Source organism: Protopterus annectens, chromosome 6.part1, assembly GCF_019279795.1.
Source record: "Protopterus annectens isolate FY-2018-M chromosome 6.part1, PAN1.0, whole genome shotgun sequence".
NCBI classification, from domain to species: Eukaryota; Metazoa; Chordata; order Ceratodontiformes; family Protopteridae; genus Protopterus; species Protopterus annectens.
The window spans coordinates 289,840,023-289,865,214 of record NC_056738.1 but is presented as its reverse complement, the minus strand read 5'-3'; positions in this window follow the sequence as shown (position 1 = coordinate 289,865,214).

Genomic DNA, 25,192 nt, shown 5'->3' with positions numbered 1-25,192 from the left:
AGTAGCTTTATAGGTCTGTTGATTTCCCTTTGAGCCCACATCTGATGAAGTAATATGTAAACGAAAACGTAATATAGAATGTTTATATGTGCTGAGTGTTGCTGAAAGTGAAAGCTGTTTTAAAACTATTAAACTTTTCATCTCATCCATTCCTTCTCTGTGGCTTCATTGTTTCACCTACAGCATCATTTTTTGGAATATATAATAGATACTATTGCACAAGTCAGTCTGAAAACGTTCTCTTTATTTGGAAATCTCATTGAGGTATTTCCTCATGAATTGGCTGACTGAGTAAACCCACTTTCCTACAAGGTCCTATATGCCCTTTATGAATGAAATTTCTCAAGATAGGAAATCTGGAAGTCTTTTACAGCCATGTACAATCAATTCAATTCAATTAATGTATTCATCTCTCACGCCTTATACAGCCCAAATACATGGCAATTATTCCAGCTTAGTCCACTTTCTCAATCCCTAACTTTAAGGCTGAATATGGACTCTTTGCTGAAAAAAACTCTATATTTTTGCCTTGATCAGCTCACTTGTCAAAATCCTTCATGGAAACTACTAGTTTGGCCACAATATCCAGTGTCCTAAAGTAAGTTTTCAAATCCCAAAATGTCTGGTCTACAGAGATTTGCAAAGCAGATGCTGCAGACTTGAGATCCTATACAGTGGCTAAGAACAGATGCATTTGAAATGATGAATGCATTTCTGGAGCTGCCAACTCAGTGCGTCTCTAGACAATTTCAGAAAATGTCCTATATGTTACAATCATGCAGTCAATCACTTTGAAGAAAGGATTGTATTTACTTCTCAAACAGTTTGGTAGACTTCTGATATAACATCATCAAGTACACAGGCCACTTACTTTAAATTAGAGTTGTTTTTTTTTATTCCAGAGAGTAATGGTTTTATTTAATTTATCCGGTACATTGAACAACTTTTGGAGCTCTATGTTGATATGCTATGATGAGAAGATAAGAGCTCTAGTGATATAGGTAGTGCCTATAGTATTTCCAAGAAGAACAACAGCAGCAGTCATTGTATAACACCATGCAAAGTGCTCCTTTTTGGATACAGTATAATCACCCGGGAGTTCACTCGAAAGAAACAGTGGAGTCATGGCAATGGACACAGGGAGTTTCCTTGCAGGAGATGTGCAATGAGCTAACTGGGGCATGGATGGACAAAAACAGAAAAAGCAAAAAAAAAAGGTCACTATAAGTGAATGAAAAAGACAGTGCTCAGTACCGCTCAGATCTTATAAGGGACTTGCTTTACAAAGCAGAATGCAACATATAGATTATTTAAGACTTTTTAGAAATCAAGATTTTTCAGAAAAGTCTTTCTTAATCCCATGCAAAAATTCTCCTCTACCAATTTAATGAAATGAATAGAGTCCTATGACATAGTATAGCATAGCTAACAGAACCACTTTGCAGAGCATGTACCATAGTTTTGCTGTAGCTTCATATACTGTTACTCAGTCAGTGTTCCTAAAGTCAATTCAAGTGCAATGTATATACATGATTCAGAGCTTATCTGTAGGTAGGGTTGTCACCTTTTAAGCAGGTCAAAGTGGGACATAGGGGGTGCGGCCAATATGACACTGGCCACACCCTCTTCCATGACCTCACCACAGGAGTGGTGAAGGAGATGCAGTTACGGGTACAACAGTGTGAAGTTATTACAGCATACTGAAATCTCACAAACCATTAACTTATGAAGGCTTAACAATAAAGGTGAAGAATTACTGCAAAAAAACACACATTACTCAGTTGTAATAGTAAGTAAACTTTACAGAAAAAACACAGCTCATATTAAACAATTATTTTTATTTAAAAAAGTAAAAAAACTCTTAAATTCTACATATTACACTAACCATGACCATTCTGAAACAGGAAAATTAAGAAATCTATATACTGCACACATACACACTAGATTATTTTAAACATGTATAATTAAGAGCATGTTATTGTAAATTAAAGCAAAAAAAGAACAAAACTACATACTACACACTACAAGAAAACTAAACTAAATCATTTCTTTTTAAATGTGTACTTTGCATTTAATTTGATGTCTGAAGAAGTGCCCAATTTGATATAATATTTGAATAAAAGTCACTTCATTTCATCTGGTAATTTAGTCATCAATAGCTCAACTTTTAACAAGTCCACACTACAATGGTTTCTGACATCTGTCTATTTACTTTTCACCAAAGAAAAAACTATCTCTGCAAATGCATTTGATGTTGGTATAGATAATACCCCAGTTACCGGATATAGTGCAGTCAGCTCAGGCCCTTTTCTGAAAAGACTTAGCCACTTTTCTCCTGGAGATAAGATTGCTGTACATAATTCTGGGAGAAAATGCTTGATTGCTAAATAGTCCTGGAAAAGATGGCCTTCATCTATGTCCTGCAGACTCTGGGCAGTGATCGCACTGAGTAAGTCAATGAAAACAAAGGGTTCAGTTAAAGATAACTTAGAAAGTGTAAGCAAGTAGTTGTTTTCAGTAAAATCAAACCACTGTTCTAAGTACTTAACTGCTATCTCCAAGAACACAATGAAGTCTCTTTTCAACTTGTTAAAAGAACTGCTGTCTAAGTTGTTCACAAGTACCCTACATTTTCAACCAAAGAAAGCATCTTTAGCTCTTGCCTGTGGTATTTCCTTGAGAAAGACTATTACTGAAAATGTTTCTATGGCAGTAAGTGCTGCTTTTTCTAATGTACTTATATGTTTGTTAGAATCGAACAGAACAACATGGAGAAAGTGCAAATAGTACTGGGGCAGTGTAGGCAACACATTATCACTATGCTCATTATCTGAAAAGTACTGCGATATCTGCTGGGGGGGGTCTCCTCTTCTCCCTGGGAGAGGAAATAGGACTGGAGCACTGGGAGACTTTTCACTATTCTTTCAATGGCTGGCAGTAGTGACAGCCACTTTCTTGGCACATGTATTAAGAGACTCTCAAATTCCATGCCACAAAACTCAAAGGTTTTTCAAGTCTCTGGTCCCTGTGGCAGAACCTAAGAAATGGCTGAAAAGTTTAATCACAAATACCCCCACGTCATAAGAGTAGTTGTGCTGCAGCTTTTTTGGCTGCATTATGAATAATGTGGGCAACACAGCCTTCTAGAGTTATGAACACTTTTCTTTTAATCTGGTATATACACCTGATTTCTTTCCATAGTTCACACTGACATTATAAGCCTCATATGCTGAAATGCTGTTCCAGAGCAAGGAGTGCTTTTCTGTAATGTTCGAAATCTGTTGTAATTGTGACAGAGCCTGGGAAGATTCATCAGGGTCTTCACAGATGTCCAAAAGACTATTTACCACCCCTTTTTCTTTGGAAAAACTTCCTCACAACAATTGGAAATAGTCTTATGTTTCCACTGAAGTTAGCATCCGATGATAAAGCAAACAAAGTGCCTGGTTTCTGAAGGTCATGTAGGAGGCATTCCAACAAGTGTGGTCCCAAAACATTTCCAGCAATGACTTCAGCCTTGGTTCTTCCACAAGACAGTTTTTTTGCAATGTCCAAGTGGCTGTACAACTGTTGGCCAATTTTTCTGCACAGTCCAAACTATTATAGGAAATACTGTGCTTAACTACATGGAATACCGCAGAGGCTTCTGCTGCAAAGATCTTAAGTCCTGGTCCCTCAAGGTTTTAGTTCATTGCCCATTTTGTCATCAGGTAACTGGATTTTGCTTGTAGAATAGTAGTCTAATGTTGTTGAGTTGCCTGATATTGTGCGACACAGTTTCTTCCACCATGGATGACTAGGAATTCTGTTTTACAGTACCTGCAGAATGATTTTACATCATTGCATTTTTTAATCCAGACGCATTCCATTTTCCAAACATTCTGCTACTTGCACATTCTCTTGGGGATGGTAGACTGTGATACGGCTGCTGCTGTCCATTATTCAGTCTGCACTTACCTGATATACAACATATTTAGCAAAACTGTGTTAGTAAGACGCAGCAATATAACAGTATGTGAAAGTACTGGCTAGAAACATTGGCACATAAAAGAACTGGTTTTAAAAACATTGGCATCTGAAAAACTGCCATAAAACATTGGCATCTGAAACAGGAAGCAGTCTGTAAAGCAGTTCTATGAGATAGATGCACTGAAGACTTGAGGAATGGAACAGAAGGAAATTAACATTACAAACCATATAAAAAGGTAAAATAGTTAATGACGTAATGGGGGGGCATTTTGGCCACTGAAAACTTGACATTAACATAGCTGGTCAAACACCAAATGCATTATGTTTACTACTGAACATGCCCCCACCCCTCCAAAAAAAAATAAAGTTCTACACATATTTTCACTTTAAAGTACTTCTTGCAAATCATCCCTAAAAAAGCACTCTAAAATAAATTAGAATGCACAGCAGACCCCACAGACCCCATTTCCCTCTGAACACAATAATTAATAAATAAATAAATAAATAAAATAATAAATAATAAATCTATAGCACTAATTTACCCAGCACAATGATGAAATAAAGAACATGCCCAACAACAGCATGGTCATATTCACATTATAATCAAAGCAGTGCATTTTAAACATATTGAAGATAGCATTAAAAACAAAATACACATATTTCCAATTATAAAAGCAAACTATCCTGAAACAATGATGACATGTTTTATCACAATTCCAAATACACTGCGTTAACATCTGAACATGCCCCCCCCCCCCCAAAATAAAGCTAAGCAAACATTTTCCCTTTTAAACGTACTTCTTGCAAGACATCATTAAACAGCTAGTCTAAAATAAACTACAATACACAGCAGACCATATGGACCTCATTTATCTCCAAACATAGCAATTAATAAGAAAAATAGAACCAAACCTATAGCAGTAATTTATGATGCAAGAAAGAACAGGTTCAAGTAACAACAGCATGGCTATACTTGCATTATAATCAAAGCATTTTAAACTTATTGCAGACAGCATAAAAAATAAGATACACACATTTTCGCTTATAAAAGCAAACTATCTTGAAACAGCCATAATCACATGTACCTAGTAGAATATCAAATGCACTACATTTATCTATGAACATGTCCCCTGAAAAAAAAATAAAACATTATACACACATACACATTTTAATTTTAAAAGTAGTTCTTGCAGGTCATCACTAAACAACCACTATAAAAAAATACCCAAAGCATCAAAAAAATAATTTGCACACATTTCCACCCAAAAAGTGCTGCTCTAAAACATTTCCATCTGTAAATGCAAAGTACTCTGAAACAGCCACAATAACAATATAAATATATCAATCATGCTACACTTATCCATGCAGATTGCCCCTATCAAAAATAAAAATAAAACTTCTATACACACATTTTGGTCTTTAAAAACTAATGCTTCCAAATTATCCCAAAACAACCCCAACAATTAAAAATTAAATCTCACACACACACACACACACACACACACACACACACACACACACACACACACACACACATGCACACACGCACACACACACATGCACACACACACACACACACACACACACACACACATACACGCACACACACTTTTTATACCTTTAAAAATTAATACTTGGAAAAATCAAAATAACCACTAAACAGATTTAAATACTGTGCAGTGCACCCAATTTACCACTAAACATTAAAAAGTTAAATTGACATAAATCACAGTATTCACATTTTTTAAAAAACTAGAGCCACAAAATACTATTTGTACTTGCTTACCACTGCAATCACAGTCTTTGCTGGGCTGGCTGGCTTCCCTGCTGAAGTGGCTGGCTTTCCTGCTGGAGTGGTTGGATGGCTGGATGGCTGGCTCTGGCTGCTGGAGTGGCTAGCTGGCTGGCTGGCTCTGGCTGCTGGAGTAGCTAGCTGGCTGGCTGGCTCTGAATGCTAGAGTGGCTGACTTCCTGGCTGGATGGCTGTGGCTGCTGGAGTGGGTAGCTCTCTGGCTGGGTCTCACTGCTGGAGTGGCTGGCTTGCTAGCTGGCTGGATGGCTGGCTCTGGCTGCTGGAGTGGCTTGCTTGCTGGCTAGCTGGCTGACTGGTTTACTCTGTCTGTAAAAAAAATGAAAAATTCTAGTCCTCTATTAGCGGCTGTAGAAGCACTAATAAAAATACACTCTACGGTGGCATCCTTTATAAGGCTCTTCCTGACTCAGTTCCCACATTCTTCATGAGTTGCAGCCAATTATTGCACTATTTACAACACCTGGACATAGCAGGGAATAGCTCTGTCTACAGGTTCGGGTCGGTGACGTAACCAAATTGCCATGGAAAAAAAAAACAGAAGTATTTGCGGCTATTCCACAGCAAATCGATGCAATTAAAAAGTGGGACTTTTGTTGAAGTCCAACAGCTTTACACAGTGTGCAGTGAGATGAGGTAGCTCAAGCTATGAGTGTCCAGCTGATAACAGGATGGGTGGCAACTGTACCTGCAGGCTTGTTGTGACAGCTTAGCGCCATTGTATTTATTTATTTATTTATTTATGGACAAGTGTAACAATATCCTTCACATAACCAACACATCTAACATATGTACAGAGGATAAACTATAAGTTCATAGGCAAGTACTAGGCTAGCTGCTCTTTCAGGTCATTTTAAGCCAAGCCAATTTCTATTTTGGTGCTTGACTGAACCTGTACCATTTGGAACTACATTTCATTTCTGTTCTCAGTACCTGCTAAACCAAATACCCATGGAAATATAGTGTGTACAAAAAAGATCACTAGTGTTACATTTTAATTATCTTATATAATTAGAAAGTCTCATGAAACAGTGAGCAATGCCAGTCTCTGAAAAACATTTGGGCAGAGTTTTACCATTGGCAAGGCTTGTTATTCTCTTGCTGGTGTGTATCACAGACGTCACCATGTTCTATCTACCTTTGCATCCATAACTTGATAATGCCAGACAGTGAAAGAATGAGTCAAAATCACTACAGGCATATTTCCAGGATCCTTTTCTTGCTTCATATCCTATGCCAAATTCACTGGATGGTTTTGGAAGTGTCAACAGTTCCCCAAATGAAGCACATATGCTTTGTAAAGGACAGATGGAAGATTACAAAGCTAACAGGTATTCATATCAATAATTCACACTGTGTGCATCTATTGTGTTGTCCTCAAAAATCACAGAAATTATAAGGCTTCAAACATCAAGACAGGGATATGGTTTAAAAATATATTTGTATTTCTCAAAATATGTGTTTGCTCTTTCCAGTAAGACTCTTTTTGTTGTTGTAAATACTACTTTTAATTGAATTATATATAAACATCACTCAAAACGAGGCTATAATTTAAATTAGCCTGTAATTATATCGTCAACTAAATAAAAATGCGTCTGTATCATATAATTGAACTTTTAAAAGTTCGAACGTCATATGTTCAATACTATATGATCGAACTTTTAAAAGTTCAAAAATGTAATAAAAAAAAATAAACCAAAGAAAAATCTACCTGAATGGTTTAAGCAGGTGGGCAAGCCCCCATGCACCCCACACACACCCTGCTCTTTAAATATACCAAGTCCAAGTTTGCACTACAGTGCAGAAAAGGGAAATCTTCCCATTGCGCACTGTACGGAGATCTCTGTTAAAATGTTCAAACTTTTAAAAGTGCTACAAAATGATATAGACCCAATAAAAAAATAAAAATAAAATGCAGTTCTTATTTTTTATAAAGGAGGAGGAAAACAGCTTACTTACTGTATGATCATGATAAAACTGCTCTGGCATCAGTAACATGTTGAAAACACAAAGAGGAACGACATAATGCCAAATGCTGTTTCTTACAGCAATTCATTGCTGGTGTGATTTCAAAGTGTGCACCTGCAAATGAATCACTTGTTTTGTTAGATTTCTCCCTTCTTTGAATTGATGTGACTGTGGAGGGGGGGCCTGCCACCTACAAAAGAAATTAAATATTTTGAGTATTTATTTTCTAACAGTAACTTGGTGTTTCATAGTAAAACTAGATGATAAGCCTGATAACCAAATTTGAAAACGATGCATTTCTGTGCCACAAGCCCCCAGCCTCTACCCAGAGATGTCTGAAGGAAAACCATGGTTCAGTAACAACAGGACAGGAAATGTAATCCCAAAGAATGTAACAGGTATGCCTGTCTAAATATTGTTCCGTTTGTATCCACATAAAGTTAGAAGTAATACTACCTGATTATGAAATCTATCATGTCATAAAAAATTCCACTATAGTGCGTTCTTTGAACTTTGTACAAGTACTTATGATTTTATGAAAAAATGGAGGCTTACAGAAAAAAAGACTGTTATATTTCATTTAAATTCTACAGCATGCTTGACAAAGTGCTCACCTTAATTGCAGTTTCACAGGTGATGGATAATCTATTTTTCCAAGACTCCTACCTTCCTCCTGAGGACAGCATGTAGCAAGATTACAAGCTTTTTCAATTGCAGCTCAATTTACCAGAAGGTGTTCGCTTCCTAGTATTCAAATCATCCCATTGGCTTTCAAATCTCAAGTCTCAAAGATTAGCCATACTATTCTTTTGTATTCTGCCTGTGGAAACAAGTGACTTTTGTAAATTTTATTTAAAAAAAGGCAGCAATTACCAGCAATCAACCAGGCATTTCAAGCAATTTCAAACTGCAGTTACTCTTTTCTAGGCACAGGCTTCTGCTATGACAAAAAATATTCACTATTTTATGCCCGAAAACTAAACTCAATAAGAAAAAAGGAAGATTAGCAAAACGTATCACCCAAAGAAATTTTATTCTGCTTCACTTGTCTCTGCAAACCTCTTGCAGTGATTCTGATCTCCTTTCTTTCTGTGTTTTGTATTGACACAGATTACATGCATCAGTTAGAAAACATTTGATACCTATTTTATATATCTGCGAGTCTGTAATAATTTAAGCAGTTAGTTATTTGTTAATTTTGATTGTTCCATATGCAAGCTTTATCAAATTGAAGTAATGAGATCACGGCATCAAACATCCTCTTTGTAACTTCACTCGTCTGTTCTATTCTAATATCATTCTCACCCACCAAAACAAGCCAAGGCAGGTCAGTTATGGCTGACTGGACTTAGGGAAGATCCTTATTTGTACTTAATCTGTAACATCTCATTGAGTTACTGGACAGGTCTCTAACTCAGAATTAAACTGCGGGAAGAAATTGTGTAGAAAGCTTTTGCAGATAGACTGTGAAATTTAGTAAAATAATATAACCTTGCTTTGTTTGATGAATAAGAACAGAAGATAGAAAAACTCATGCAAGAACCAAAAGGAATATTGCTAGGAAGCAAACAATATTTTAATACTGCCTGAAGGAAGGCAATTTAAATAACTTAGACAAGTTGTCCTAAAAATGGAAAGAAACTGAAAATAAATTGCATGTTTCAAATAAATGCTAATATTCCATGCAGATGGTTTGAAGACCACAGGTTTAATTTTTGTTTGAGAAACTATATTTTAGACTTAACTGAAAAATATTTCATATACAGCATAACTCTTGCTGAGTTTTTAGCAGAAGTGGAAACAATTTCCTGTGAGATGATGTTTAAGTCGATTTGTGTATTATTAAGAGGTTATCTGTTAACATACTCCTTATTTGGAATTCTAGCTTGTTCTTACAACATTAAAAGAATCCAGATGTTGCATTATGTAACCATCTTTTAATCATTTTAGTAGAAATGAATAGGGATTTGAAATAAAACAAATAATAAAGATGGCCACCTGTACACCTTTAATGTTTGATTAATGAGTTGTCACTAAGCTTGGAACAACCTGCTGAACTAAGCAGCTTATACGTAAACAATAATGACTATTTTGAGAGAGTGCTTTTTGAGCTACATGCTTTACAATCATTCTTACAACAGTTAAATGACATTACATCTTAACATATTTCTAATACATATCGATAATTCTATCACAACTATATATAGTTTCAATTTCAGTATATTCCATGTTTGACATTTCAACTGCAGATCCGAAATTGTACATACAAATTTAATGCAAATACATCTCTGACTCACAATGAAAAATAGCACACTGGTGTTAATATATGTATGTAAAGTGAATATCTCCTGTATTTTGTAATTGTAAAAACAGTACAACTTTTTTTCTCCTTATACAATGAAAAACTCCTGTTATATTACTTTAGGTATGTATTTTTGCAATGTTCCCTGTACTTATGTCTGTAATACCTTTGGAGCTCTTCTCTCTGGGCCTCTGCTGAAAAATGGGATTAATCCCCAGTTGGAGTTTCCCAGTAAACAAAGATAAATAAATAAATTAGTAAATCAAATACTGAAGATGATTTCATTGCATGAACCTCAACCCATTTTAATACCTAGTTCACATAAACATTTCAAGTACCTTATGAAATGGCCACTATAAATTCACATGCATAGTCCATCTCAGGTGAAACATGTGCATACATGATGGCACATGCATGCCTAACAGACAGCATAACAGTTATAAAAAATATAGACAAATTTAAAGCTGAATACTACATGGATCACAGGGCTTCTACTTTAATCTTTAGCATTAAAATGTCTGACCTTGTTGAACTGTTCAGGCTGCTAAAAAATGAAACATTTTTATATGGTGCATTGCCTAACCATTATCATTTCCAAGCATGAAAAGCTTTTATTAACTTTTTTTTCTGTAATAAAAGGAAATATAAAATACTATTTATAGCAGTTTGGGGAGGTCAGCTTTTCACAGATGTTTACTAGGCTAACAACCACTAGGGCCTTTTTAAGAATAGCCATGCATCCCAAGTCTCTTGCAAGTTCTGGTATACTTGATAAAAGTAAGCAGGAGCTTGGGAGACTGAACATTTACAGACACAGGCCTGGGAGATGAACCATTTACAGGCTGCCTGTGTTCATTAGATACATGGGTTCCTAACAGGGATACATTTCCTGTTCCCCACCCAGTTATCCAACTTATATTTGAATTGAGTTAGGGAAGAACTCCGCTTCACATGGATGGGGAGCCTGTTCCAAAGAAGGGGGTAGTTTCTGGGATACATACATGTCTCTCGAGCAAGTCCTTTTTATATTACAGGCAAGGTTTAAGTCTTTAAGATGGGTAATTCTGGTGCTGTTTGTTTTGCAGATATGCAGGAGGTCCGTCAGACTGGGGTCTGCAAATGCCTTGTATGCAGGCTAGATCTCTTCTCAACAGCCTGTAGGAAACAAAATACAGGTATAGGGCCATGAGGTCATCTGTAGAGGATGTCTTACTTACACCCTGTATTCTTTTGTAGTAGAACACAAATCAAAGGCACCTGCAGACAAATTGTCCCACAAAGATCTTGAAGACTGAAATATTTAAAATTCAAGCAAAACACCCCCATCCACCATAGAGGCAGGCATCTAAACCTCCTGCACAACTGGTTTAAATATGAGATCTAGAGTCACTGCCTATTAACGGTAAGTCAAAATTAACCAGTTTGAAAATTTGATAAAATGGTGATATATGTCCTTGCAGTTTTTGGACTTTTTTTGGATTCTAGTACCAATAAAACGACAAAAGAAGACATCTGCAAATTTAAATAGGATTATCTCCAGACTTACTCAATATCAAGGTTAAAGGAAAATTCTCCATTGTAGTAAACCACCAGAGTTATTCTCATTTTGACTACAAAGTGGTTACTTGGTCCAATATGTAAATGATGTGAAGAGTCCATTCTAGTCCAGTTAGTGCAAGGTTTGTAGCATGGCAAGGTATAACACATTATAAACATGGTTTGCATAATAGTTAAGGTCTTTGCCTCCCATGCACAAGGTACAATGTTCGATCCCAACACCCAGCCAATGCCTGTATGGAGATTGCATGTTCTCCCTGCATCTCTGTGGGGTTCCTCCAGAAAACATACTGGGTGTTTCCACCTCAAAAATAATCCCAACAAAAAAGGAAGTAGTTGTGGGCAGCATGTCAGAATCCAGGTAGAGCCTATTAGCAGGAGAGTTTAACAAGCCATCCACTAGAGGCATCAACTCTGATGTGCAGTATCCTCTAAATAGGCAAACACGAGTCACATACAGCATGTCATGTCAAGGTTAGCCAGTCAATAGTTTAAAAATTTGCTCTACGTGATTTGATCACATTGAGTAATATCACCAAAAATGGACATGGGTATTTGCCATTGATAGGTAGGTTTAGGACCCTTTCTACTCCAGCCTATGTCAGTGGGAAGGTGACAGATATGGAATAATGATTAAGGTCTTTACCTCACAGATACAAGGGACAGGGTTTTATTATGACCTTTGATTATTGGCTATTCACGTAATAATTTGCAAACTGATAGCCTAGTATTTACCTATGAACTCTATGAATCTATGAACCATTAGGCCAATAGCCAAGATTTTTACTTAGAAATTTTGAGACCGGTATCCTATACCCTAAACCCTATAAAATGATAAAATAAGTCTGCAGCTTTAAAGGTAATAAGTTCTGAAATATACTTTGCATTGGCTATAAAACTATACAAATAAACTAGCATCTAACAATGAGTCAGAACAGACAAAATATTCCAGAAAACAGATTTCTTTAAATTGCATATCATTTTCATGAAGTCCAGTAAAATGGAAAAACAAATAATCTAACCAAAAACACCCTACATATAATACAGCTAAATCGTCACTGCAGAACATCATGTTCAATGTTGGAAAATTTAATAATGCGGAAAAAGTAAAAAAAGCACTTTTAAAATATGGGTAAATTTGCAGGTTAAAATTATTTTATGTGGGTAATTTTGGTCACACACAGCTCTTGCAAAAACCACACACACACACACACACACACACAAAATGTTATTATGCAATACAGCTTTCTCTGCAGTGATGCTATGGAAAGTTACACTATATACATATGATATTAGCAATGTAAATTCAGATTCAGCAACATTATTTTCATCATTAGTTGAAGAGTTCTTCTGTGTGTGTGTATGTGTGTGTGTGTGTGTGTGTGTGTGTGTGTGTGTGTGTGTGTGTGTGCACGTGTGTGTGTGTGCACGTGTGTGTTTGTGTGTGCACATATGTGTATGTGAATATCACAAACTTGTTTCTTGTGCTGACACATTTTAAGGTGAAGCGTAAAATTCTTGTTTGTTTGTTTGTGTCTTTCGGCTTTTCCCGGTTAGGGGTCGCCACAGCAGAACTCTGGTCCACTAATGATGACTTAGTCCAACAAAATGATAAACTGAAACTTCACTTATTATTTCTACTACAATGATTCTAACAATTCACAAGATGGTTTCTCTAAAAGCTTCATCAGTGTGAAATACTGCATATGGAAAAAAACAAACAATTGTGTAACAATTAATTTACAAAAGTTTTTCTTAAATGAGCAAGCCCTTAATCCATCCAGTTATACAGTATAAATAAAATAATATTCTTACTATAAAGGTACAAACCAATAAAGGTCTGAAAAAATAAGACAAGACACGTTTAGCCTTCAGTGGATGCATGCATCATAAAATGGCTTGTGAGGCTGTGGAAATTTCATTTTTTATATGTGTTTCTGACATTGCATGAATAACACACTTACACAAACTCTTATAATACAGGGATTGTTATCATTACCATGCTTGAGCGATACTACTACACAAATAAATTCTCCATCACAATTTCATGTCTTAATGTTTACGTTCAGAACAGGAAAACAGAGTTTTAGGAACACATACATAAAATTCTGTTCTTCTCTTTCTGTAAAGTATGTAAATTAGTTTCCCACTAATTTAAAAGAATAAAATACCTCATCACATCTGATGGATCAGGCTACGATTATAACATTAGTGTGATATGAAATGGAAATCACCTGCAGCTTATCCTGCTTAAATGACATATAGATTACATAGTGTTCATATCACTGAATGAAAAGTGTATGCCTATATGTACACATTACATTTCTCAAGATCATTTCTTGAAGTAATACAACAGATTTTACAGTATGATCACATATTAAAAAAAAGTTCTGATTTAATTCATTAGGAGTTAATACTAATGAGGATCGAATTTGTGTGATGCTCGGTGGTCACTTTCATGTTTCCAGAGTTCAGGTAGCCATTGGTTAATACATTTCGCTCTCTCCTGTGTGATGTATTTATGTGCTGGTGAGGATGTAAGGTTCTAGTTCTGGCGTTAGTGGAGCTATCTAATTTGTAAAGATACAGCAAATCAACAAAACAAGGTCCTTTAAGGCACAGAATGCAAGGTCATGCTCACAAGACCCTGTAAGACACCAAGAAAAAATATAGCATTTCAAGCCTATCCTGGAAGCTCAGGGACATTATGCCAACAATCTTCCTGATTAGGATCCTCTGGGGCCTTTCCAGTTAATTAATATATTTAGACAGGTACATTCCAAAGGGAGCATTGTACTTGATAGGTCATTTAATTGGGCGGTATGCAGAGGGATGATATCATCCATGTCAAAAGAAGGTGTGTCCTTAGATATTAGCTGTGCTAAATAACAGGATTTTCTGACTACTGCCACCACATGGTTTTCTAAGGAAATGGGATTATCATCCCTAGGTCCAAAATCGCAGACTAAATTATAATTTTCAGTGGAATATTAGCTGTCATAACGTATAATGAGGAAGTGTTTTTTTTTTCTTTCTTTTCTTTTTTTTTTCTTTTTATTTAACAAACGTATCAATGCTACACTTTTTCACATGCAGTTCTATCCCTTTTTTCCATACATTATTTGTTTGCAAGGTTAATTCCTGCTGTAATAAATGGTATCAGAGGGAGACTCGAAAATAATGGCTAGTTTGCAGTCATTTGCAAACTTACTTAACCAAATGTCATTATTTTCATTCAAAAGATCAGAGAAGGCAATAATGACAAGGAAAGATCCTAGTAATAACCCCTGCAGCCCACCACGTTACTTTCATACTTTCCGAGGAGGTGCCTGTCACCTTTGCTATCTGAGTTCTATCTTTTGACCAGCTGGCTTTCCACATCACTATGTATGGATCTACTTTTAAAGCACTTAACTTATAACATGCTAGCATGGAGTATAGTGTTAAATGATTTGACCAAATAAGCTGCGTGAACAGAATGACCACTCTCTACAGCCTATGTGAACTTGTTGAAAAAGTTAAGTAAATTCAGTAAGCAGGATCACCCTTTGACAAAGTTAAAATAATGTAGGTAGAGCTCAATAACTTTTTTGATATCATAAGGTAAGAAATGCATTCCATGGCTTTGCAAATCAAACTAGACAGGCTACTACATATATAGTTTCCTGGGCCGGTGTTACAGCCATCCTTCTGTAGGCATATTACCACTGCAGTTTGACATAGTCTGCAGACAAATCCTGTAGCTAAGCTCAAGTTAAACAGTTTAATGAGGAGCCAAAAGTACATATTTGGTGATATTTATTAGGCATCAGGTAAGTTATAAGTCCCCAAGGAAGTAGTATCTTTGGCATTAGACAGTACTTCAGTGCATGTTCTTTGGTGACATTGGGAGGCATAATGGACTCAGGAATCTGTGAAATTAAAAGAAATGCTTCAGGGCTAAAGTTGACATTCAGTTTGCCTGCTAGTATATCTTTACTATATCTGCTGGGTCTGCATGTTTGGTGCCATATTGGATAAGTTCTGAAAACTACTAGGTGATATTTTTAAGTTTCCTAATGTAACTAAACAAGTGCTTATAATTGCCCTTAGCTTCAGAAGCTAACTTAAGATATAATTTGTCTTAATAGCCCTGATAATTGCTTTTAGTTCCTTATCGATATTCTTGATGCACTCTTTAATAAGTGTTTTAAATCTGTTGTATGATTTAAAGGTTTTTCCCTTTTGTTACAGAGTTTATTTATCAGGCTGGTTTCTTCTTAAAGTTCCCATTATATTTTGCTCTAGTACAGATGGCAAGGTCTAGGGTCTTATCTGTTTGTGAATAGAAGTATTGTGCATAAATAACAGTTGTCTCAGTATTGGGTCCGGCAATGTTGCAATTTGGATAGTTCATCATAGAGCTTGAAGAGGTTTGTCCACTTGAAGTTATTCAATTGAGAATTATTGACTGCAGGAATATTAACAAATTTGAAACAGAAAGTTACAAATTTATAGTCAGACTTAAAGATAGAGAAAATAGCTAGTGGTACACGTAGTTTCCGTATTACTTAAGATCAGCTCAAGAGAACGATATCCTCCAGTTGGTTTGCTATCTATCTATTTCAATGCATTTTTATTTATTAAGTTTAAGAATCCCTGGGCATACTTGACTTTAGAGGTATAGATGCTCCAGTTTATTGAGAAGAAGTTAAAATCTCCCATTATATAGGTGTTCATAGAGGAGAAATCAAGATCAGGCAACTTTCTGTTAAGACTTTTAATGTTGAGAAGAACTGATTTGTTATGATCCAAATTAGGAATGAAAATGACTGCACCGATATCTGCTACACTGGGATACCAGTAGCCTAACAAAGATATTATGGGGGCAATAAGGATTTTACGTAGTATGAAGAAGCCATGGAACAAGAGCTTCGAGCTATCCTTGGCGAAGCAAGTTGGAATGTCAACCATTCTGTCCCATGCTGACATATATACTATGATCCTCCTAGAATGACACAAAATATTACACCAATTGTTGAAGCCAGTCGTCTTTTCTTTTTACATGAGTACTATTCTGGATGAAGGAAGGATGCCACTCAAGAGCAGTGCCTTGCCAGCATTGAACTTATTTATGGCAAGATTCAGTTAGTTTCTCTTCATGTCCCTCAAGGTTGTACACCTCAAGTCATTCACACCTACATGGACTACTATCATAATTATATTTGTCTGATAAGAGGAACTTAAGTGACTTTATAAAGTCACTGATCTGGGCACTAGAAAGTCAACTAACTTAATCCTATCTTTGTCCAGTCTTGTGAATGTGGAGTCTATGTGCCTGACAATAGAATCACCACCTACTAAGACATTACCTTTTATACTCATGGAATTTGTGGTTTTAGGTAGCTTGCAATCTGCCTACTTATGGCTCTTTACTATATGCGAGCATTGCCTTTATGTGGTGGTGGTGGATAGTTGAGGAGATCCTGTCTTCTTAATACCAGGAGGCCTCAGCAGTGATGTTTCATATCATTAGCACTAGTTAGTTTAGTGTGATTGTGATGACTTATGCATGGTGTTTATTGATGCCTACAGATCATCTTGTTGGGTGACAGGAGCATCTCCAGATTACATAGATATTTGCACCAAACATGGACTGAATTATTCATGCCAAGTAGAAGTTCATTGTCATATGGCAAATCCTACAGGTCTGACAGCATCAAGCACTATAAGGCTGCCAAAAGCTGGGATACAAGCTTGTTTACTTTCTGTTCTGTCCATGTTGGTCTTAGATTTAGGTTGATCTAAGTGCTGAAGGTATAGTGTTGATTGTTTGGCTAGGTCTATGGTGTAGAAGGAAAATGAGAACTAAGTTAAGCAAAAACAGAAATAATTCTAAGTAGCTAAGAGCAGTTTACAGTTGGTACCACAACTACTACAGCTATAAAGAGTCAATGCTAATATAGTAGCAATGTAGTAACACTGAAGGGCACAGTGCTTGAGTGGGGGTTCACTGCAAACAGGCTTAATCTATATCTTTATCATAGCAATGATGACATCAGCCTCACACAGCTGACTGCAGCCTTTAGCAACACAGCAACTCTTAATGAGCATGCTAGTCAATGGCTAAGCACTCTGAGACTGTCCAGTCGCTCTAAAAGGTGACTACTGAAAAGTGTAATCAGCTACTATGCAGCATCACCTACAACAGTGAGTGAAGTGCAGTGGCATGCAAACAAGCACAATATATACAAAACCAGGTAACTGAAACAGCCAGTCAGGATACAGCTTGCTAGCTGTAGTTAGAATTTGCAGAACAGCAGCAAATTACTTGCTTATACAAGATAATTAATAGTAATGTTCGAAGATGTCCCCAAACACTGCCATACTAAGTTGTGCCCAATTAGCAATTCACATTGAAATCTACAGATAATGCTGTCTTAGATATAAAATGACAATTTAAAGGAAAAAGTCCACCTAGAACTAAAAAATCTATTTTTTTTCACTCTGTGTTTGTTTTCTGAACTCTTTTAATACGTCAAAATCACACTGACTGCTTCTTATATAATTTAATATGTTTTCTGCAAAATGGTTACTAATGGGGCTTGACATATCAATGTGATCTTTTCTTCAAGCCTTTCTCTTTCCCACAATCCCTTTTAATTTTGCTTTATACGAGCCATGCCAGACATAAGGAAGCAGTGACGTATTCCCATGCCATTGACATATAATGGGATTAGTGTCAATCACTGTCATCTTATATACTTTCTGTGACAGGACTGCTTTTATTTCTTGATTGGCCCTCATTTGTGTGTGTCTCAGGGCTTGTTTTACAGTATACTAAAGAGTTATAGAGCTGCAACTAAAAAAGTAGCTAAATTGCAGGCCTTTGTTCAGAGTATCTTTTTGCAGTCTAAGATGAATTGACCGTCCCCTCCTCTCACACTTTGGTAAATGTGTTGCTACTTCACAAGAATCACAAGAAAAAATATGTTCTGACTTTTCTCTAAATGTCATAGACACATATGATACTACATTTAGGTGATCTTGAAATGTAAAGTAGTATAAACAACTAACATTTAAAGTTTAAAGCTGAGCATTTCAATACTGTGATGTTGCTTATGTAAATTTCTCAAAAGAAGTGACAACTGCTTTTGAACCATTGACTGATCCAATTGCTCTATTTTGCTATGAAAGACATGGCTACATTGGAAACAGCTGTGAATCAGTGTTAAGTTCTCTCCCACTCTGCAATAAAGATAACGGAAAACAATTTCACACGTTGCTTTTTACAGTGGCTGCTGGGCTCATGACATCAGCAGGACTAATTACCCATGCAAGATTGTCATCAGAACCTGACTACAGATTTCTCCCCATCTGTAGTTATGTCATGCAGGCACAGACAAATTCCACTGCAAAATTATCTGAGATGTTCAGCTTTAAAAAAAGTGGGCATTATTTCCCTTCCGTTCATTCCAAGGCAAATAAATGACAGTTTTATAAAGTATAAGCAGGTTTCTGGTACCTACACAATACTGGAACTATGCATTAGGAGGAAAAGAAAGCTAAGAGTTGAGTTAAACTGCAGGAGAATACAGGGATTTCCTTTAGGCATCTAAAATACAGCTAAAACATTCCCTGGAATTTAAAGGGACTGAAAAAGGAATAAAATTCAGTAAAAAACAGCTCAAGTCTGGTTCCAAGAATAGGTCAGATGCAGAGCTCAACTACTCCAGACAAAGTACTGAGGGTAATAAGGATGCCTGTTTAGTCAGAGCTGTGTGCATATCAGGATATCCATATGAGCAATGGAGAGATGATAAAATCAGCACGCAAAGAGAGTAGTACTGCTGGAAGTGAATTCATCCTCAAGTCTCGGTGAGTACCTTCATGGGGTGGGGTGGATCCTGTTTTTACAAAATCTCCCCAAGACGACACTGATATATAGATTATATTTTATATAGCATATTTCATAGACAGAAGTATGTTAAAAATAAAAAAGACAGATGGGTGCACAAGTCCCAGGGTATAAACTGCCCAATATTGTTAGGCACACTGGCCAGGACTGGAAAAAAATGACAGTGTAGAATCCTCAAGACATGGAAATATTGCTATAATGGGATTAAGCCAGGCTCAGGGCGAGGATGGCACTTTGCTGTCGAAGGTAGTAGTAGACCACAAAAACTGATAAGCCAAAAAAGAACCATAAAGACGATAGAGTGGGCTACTGAGGACAAGAAGAAATATATGTTGTTACTGTTATGCAAGAAGCCCAGGATTTTTTATACAAGATATACAAAACCATTAAGAGATAAATTAGAGGAAAGAAAAATACTTGCACAAGAAAAACTGTCAAAAGCTTCAAATGCAAATTTGGGTTCATTAATACAACAGATTCATGAAAAACATTATGTACACCAATAAATGTTTGGCCTTTTGGAAAAAGGAGAGACTGAGGAAGTGTGAAAATATAAAGAACAACATCTAGAAATGTTTGAAAAGCATAAAAAAGAAACATGGACTTGGGAGGGAAAAGAGATCTGATATGGTGCAAGATTTATGCAAAGGAAAAACCAAAACTAATCAATACAAAAAAGCAGCACCAAAGATATTTAAAGAGAAGTACAGGAAAATGTATCATGATATGAAACATTTTACAGTACAAACAATAAGAAAACAAAGAAGGAAAGGAAAAATGAGGATTAGTAATGGAGAAGTTAAAGAAATAGAAACTGAAGTTTACCTGCAAAGTGAAGGATTTTCTGTGGAAAATATAACTCTGGTAACGTCACAGCATGATAGTCTCCATATTAAGGAGAAACTAGTGGAACAGGATGCATCAGATCAGTTGCCATATGAAGATACTTTGGAGTCTTCAGCTGGACACAAGTGTGCACAGCAAGGGAAGGAACAGGAAACAGTGGCAACTCTGACACAGTCAGTGTTGTGGAGTGATAGGCCTGTAAGGTCCCATATGAAAGAGCAACAGATGATACAGGATGATTCCGAAGAGAATATGTCAGAAGATGTTCTGGAACCTTCTGTAAAATGCCTGCAGTAAATGAAGAGCGAAGAATGCGCCTTTAATTTAGAAGAAAATGATCTAAGGGAAGAGTTGCTTGGTATAATAGAGATGGATAGACACATTAATATCAATGAAGAAATAAATTACAAAAGGTAAATAAGACCCCAAATGTTATAAGTTTAATAAAACAAATGAATGCCATGATCAAGACTATTCACAGAAATTCATGAGATATAACAGAGTAAATAGAATATATTCATGTGCAGCTACATTAGTAACAGATAAAGTCTTACTGCAAAAACACATAGTAGTGATGAAGGGGAAGGTAGGAGATCAGGTGCCATCATGGAGGTATTGAGTATAGAAGACTGTAAAGTGGTTGAGATGGGGGTGTCCCTGTTGGGGGTACAGAGATGGGGCAGATCAATGGGAATACTTGTAAAGACGGACATGATAGAGGTGATGAGCAGTGGTGAAGTAGACATGGATCTATTGTTCACTACTAAAAGTGGTAAACTAGAGATATCAGTACAGGTGGAGATGCTCAGTTAGCTATAGAGGGAAAAGTACAAAGTGAACAGTTCATTGATGACCCAAAGGAGTTTTGTAGAGAGTTGGGAGGCAGAACAAGGGGGACGGAGGTGTCACCAAGGAAAGAAGAAATAGACACATTGTGGAGAAATATCTATGAAGACCCTGTGCAACATAACAAAGATGCAGAATGGTCAGAAGTAAAAGAAACATTATGAAGTTCAAATGTACAGAATATGAAATGGGATGAAGTAACATCCAGAGAAATTGAAAAAAAAACTAATAAAAGATCCTAAATGGAAATCCCCAGCCCAGATGCAGTACCTCACTCCTGGCTAAAAGTGCTAACATCTTTACACAAAGATTTAACCCTGAGTAAGAATTGTTTATATGCGCATCACAAACAGACACCAACCTGGTAAACAACAGGAGAAACAATACTTCTCCTTAACAGTGAACCTGCAAACTGTCCAACAAACTATATACAATGTCCCGCCTTGCAACAATTGATGCTGACAGAGTTTACAGTCATTTAGAAGATAACTCAATCACGGCAACAAAACAAAAGGGCAATAAAAGAAAGTCATATGGAACAAAGGATCTTTTGATGTAAATAAAGTCATAATGGAAAATTGTAAAAAGGGGAAGAATCCAAGCATGGCATAGATAGACTAAAAAAAAGAATTTGACAGCAACCCACGTTCATGGATAAATGAGTACTTACAAATGTATAAGACACACCATACATTGATTACATTACAGTGACCATGAAACAGTGGCAAACCACTCTGCAGCTAGGCCATGATAAATGGCAAATTATTATCCCACGGATAAAAATTTAAAGGAGGATATCCCAGGGTGACTCTTTTTCACCACTGCTCTTTGGTCTTGCCCTTAACCCATAAAGTTGTCTACTTAACAGACTAGATCATGGTTACAATTGGCCTCCCAGAAAACAACAGAGTGTAAAGACTTACCTTCTTTTTGTGGATGATTTAAAACTGCATAGTTCATCAGATAAGGAACTGAAAGTACAACTGCAAGAGGTAAAAACTTTCTCAGATGATATAAGAATATAATTTGGTCTTGATAAATGTGCATAAGCAACTTTTAAAGCAAGAAAGCTTCAACACAAAGAAAAATTCAGTCTCTGACAGGAATGCGACATAAATGAACTTGAACAGAAGCTAATGTATAAATATTTGGAAACATGAAGGATCAACAATAAAGCATGAACAAATGCTAATAAAACTTAGTATGAAATATTTTAGAAGACTAAAATTAATACTGAAAACAGCTCTGACATCTAGGAACAAAATCCAAGCCATAAACCAATTTACCCTTCCTGTTATAACTTACAGTTTTGGGGTGACTGACTGGCCCAAAAGTTATTGGATCATTTGAATAGGAAAACAAGAAAAATGCTCCACACTTGTCAAATGATATATAAAATTCAGCGTACACCAGGATTATATCTTTCCCACTCTGAAGGGGGTATGGGCATCCTTGAAATTGATTACATGTATAAATCTGCAATCATAGGACTGCATACATATCTGCTGACCTCACAAGATCCAAACATAGTGAAAGTTTTAAAACATGAGGAGAACAAGTCTAAGTGGACTTTCCTGCTTAGTTTAGCAGAAGCAATACAATGTCATGCAGGAATGGAAACCAGAAGTAAACAAAACTCAGGCAGCAACTGAATGTGCCAAAAGACAAAAGAAATACTATAAAAGGGGAAAATCTGATGAAAAGGCAAGAAATGCAGAAAAGGTATAACTATAGTTGAAAGTAGAGAAAATTCCTGGAACAACCTCATGTTAATCAGGATCTGAGACTGCAATGGTTAAGGAGTGGTGAATTTAAACCAAAAGATGAAACGTTAATATTGGTGGCCCAGGACAGTAGACTATATACAAGGTGGTTTACAAAGAAAATTGAACGTGTTGGACAAACAGATACAAACAGAATTGAAAACAGTTGCATGTCTTGTTGGGTGTGATGCACTAATGGCAGGGGTCCTGTATACTGAAAGGTATAATAATGTGGCAAGATTGTTACACTGGGCATTATGAAAACATTACAATACCGAAGTGGCTCAGAAGCAATGGAAACATGAGCTACAAAGCATTATCACATGGGATCAACCATTACCAACAGTTCAAAACATAGATTTGAGAAAGTTAGATATAGTAGTCCATGAAAAGAAGACAAAAGTAGCACTGATCAATGAAATGGCTACACACAAAATATTGGTGTCTTATGTACAGAGAGATACAAAGTCATAAAACACCAGGAGTTGTAGGTAGAAGCAAGGGCAATGTGGAAGAAGGATACTCAGACAGTTCCAACAGTAGTAGGAGCAATGGGGGTCATAAAAAATAATCTGCAGTTATATTTAGACATGCTACAGATACATGTAACTCCATATGAATTGTAGCAGGAGCCAGTTCTGGGAAAATTGTGGTTACTGCAAAGAGCACTTTTGGCTAACACAGACTGAAACAATACTAATTTCATGAACTTTATTCATACTTGGGATCCATTCCTATCATGGTATTAGAAAAACAAAAGACTTAGAGAAATTAAACCAAGTAATTCTGACAAGAATTATTTCTGCATGTTCATAAATAAAGTGTATCAGAGTAGTGATATGAATGATAATAGCTTCTTTTGAGCCATGGTATTAAAAGATTCAGTCTCAACAGTTATAAGCAGAATGTTGTGCTTGTATTAATGCATTCATGTGAGTAATAAGGAATTCTTCTATGTCATAATACTATACAGCCCCTCCCTAAAACTGACAACAGAATGTGCATGTTTTGGTATATACATAAAAGATGTTATCGCATGCCAGCAAGGTACATATGTGTGAGCATACAATGACAGTTTTGTAATGTTTGTAAATGCACACAGATACAGTGTCGTATATGCAGATGACCAATGAACAGAAGCAACATGTGCATGACATGATGTATTTCTATCATTTTTTAATGCTTATATGAACCCTTTCATAATTACATTTCAGCATCTTAGGGTACATCTATAATAGGTCACTTCATGCGAGTGGACACTGGTGCTGCGGTAGCGTTGTCGCCTCACAGCAAGACGTCACGATCAATTCGCAGCTAGAGCATCTTCTGTGTGGAGGCATGCGTGAATGGGCATGCCTTCATTGAAGGTTGTGCATCAGGGCTGGTAACTCGGCACGTAAAAATCCACTACCAAACATTAGCGGACCGGAGTTCTGCTGTGGCGACCCCTAACCGGGATAAACCGAAAGACACAACAACAACAACCTAGGAAAATCATGAGACAATTGGACTCCAGACATCATTGGTAATTCCTTGCATTGTCACATTCTAGAAGAAAACTGTAATGGTGTTCAGGTTGTCTCCATAATGGGCCTTTATGCTCATATACCCTGTGATGATATGTGATAGTGTCATCTGTGCCAGGGAGAGTAGGATAATACATGTGTACATACAGCCAGCTGGAGTTTTGTGAAAAAAAAGTTTATGTCATTTGATTATCTCTCTCATTTGTACAGATGCTGGTGTTAAAAAAAGAATATATATATATATACATATATATATATATACATATATATATATAAAGTTACCGGTGTTAAAAATATATAAATGTATATTAGGTCGCATTGCTGTAGCTGATCATATGTGAATGTTGTGTCGGAGAACCCTAGAAGGCTGGAAAGCTTGAAATTGTGTCATAACTTTCAGATGCTTCCACAGATCTTACTAAAGCTCTATGAGTGTATTGTACCTGAGTCAGGTGACCAGAGGTGATGTCATCCTCTAACCAGCTGAACTCTTCGGAACCCTCGCAGCAGCATTTTAGAATTTGACAGAATTTATATTTCACACATCCACCATCAGTCAATGAGATTCAGTCAGTCTAAGAGAGAGTGAGACAGAGACATCATCTGGCTTTTGCTGTGGTAAGACACTCAGCACATAATCAGCCTGACTTGCTCTAGTGAGGAGTCAGGGAACAGTATTTCTTTAGCTAGACAAGGTCATCTAGTGAG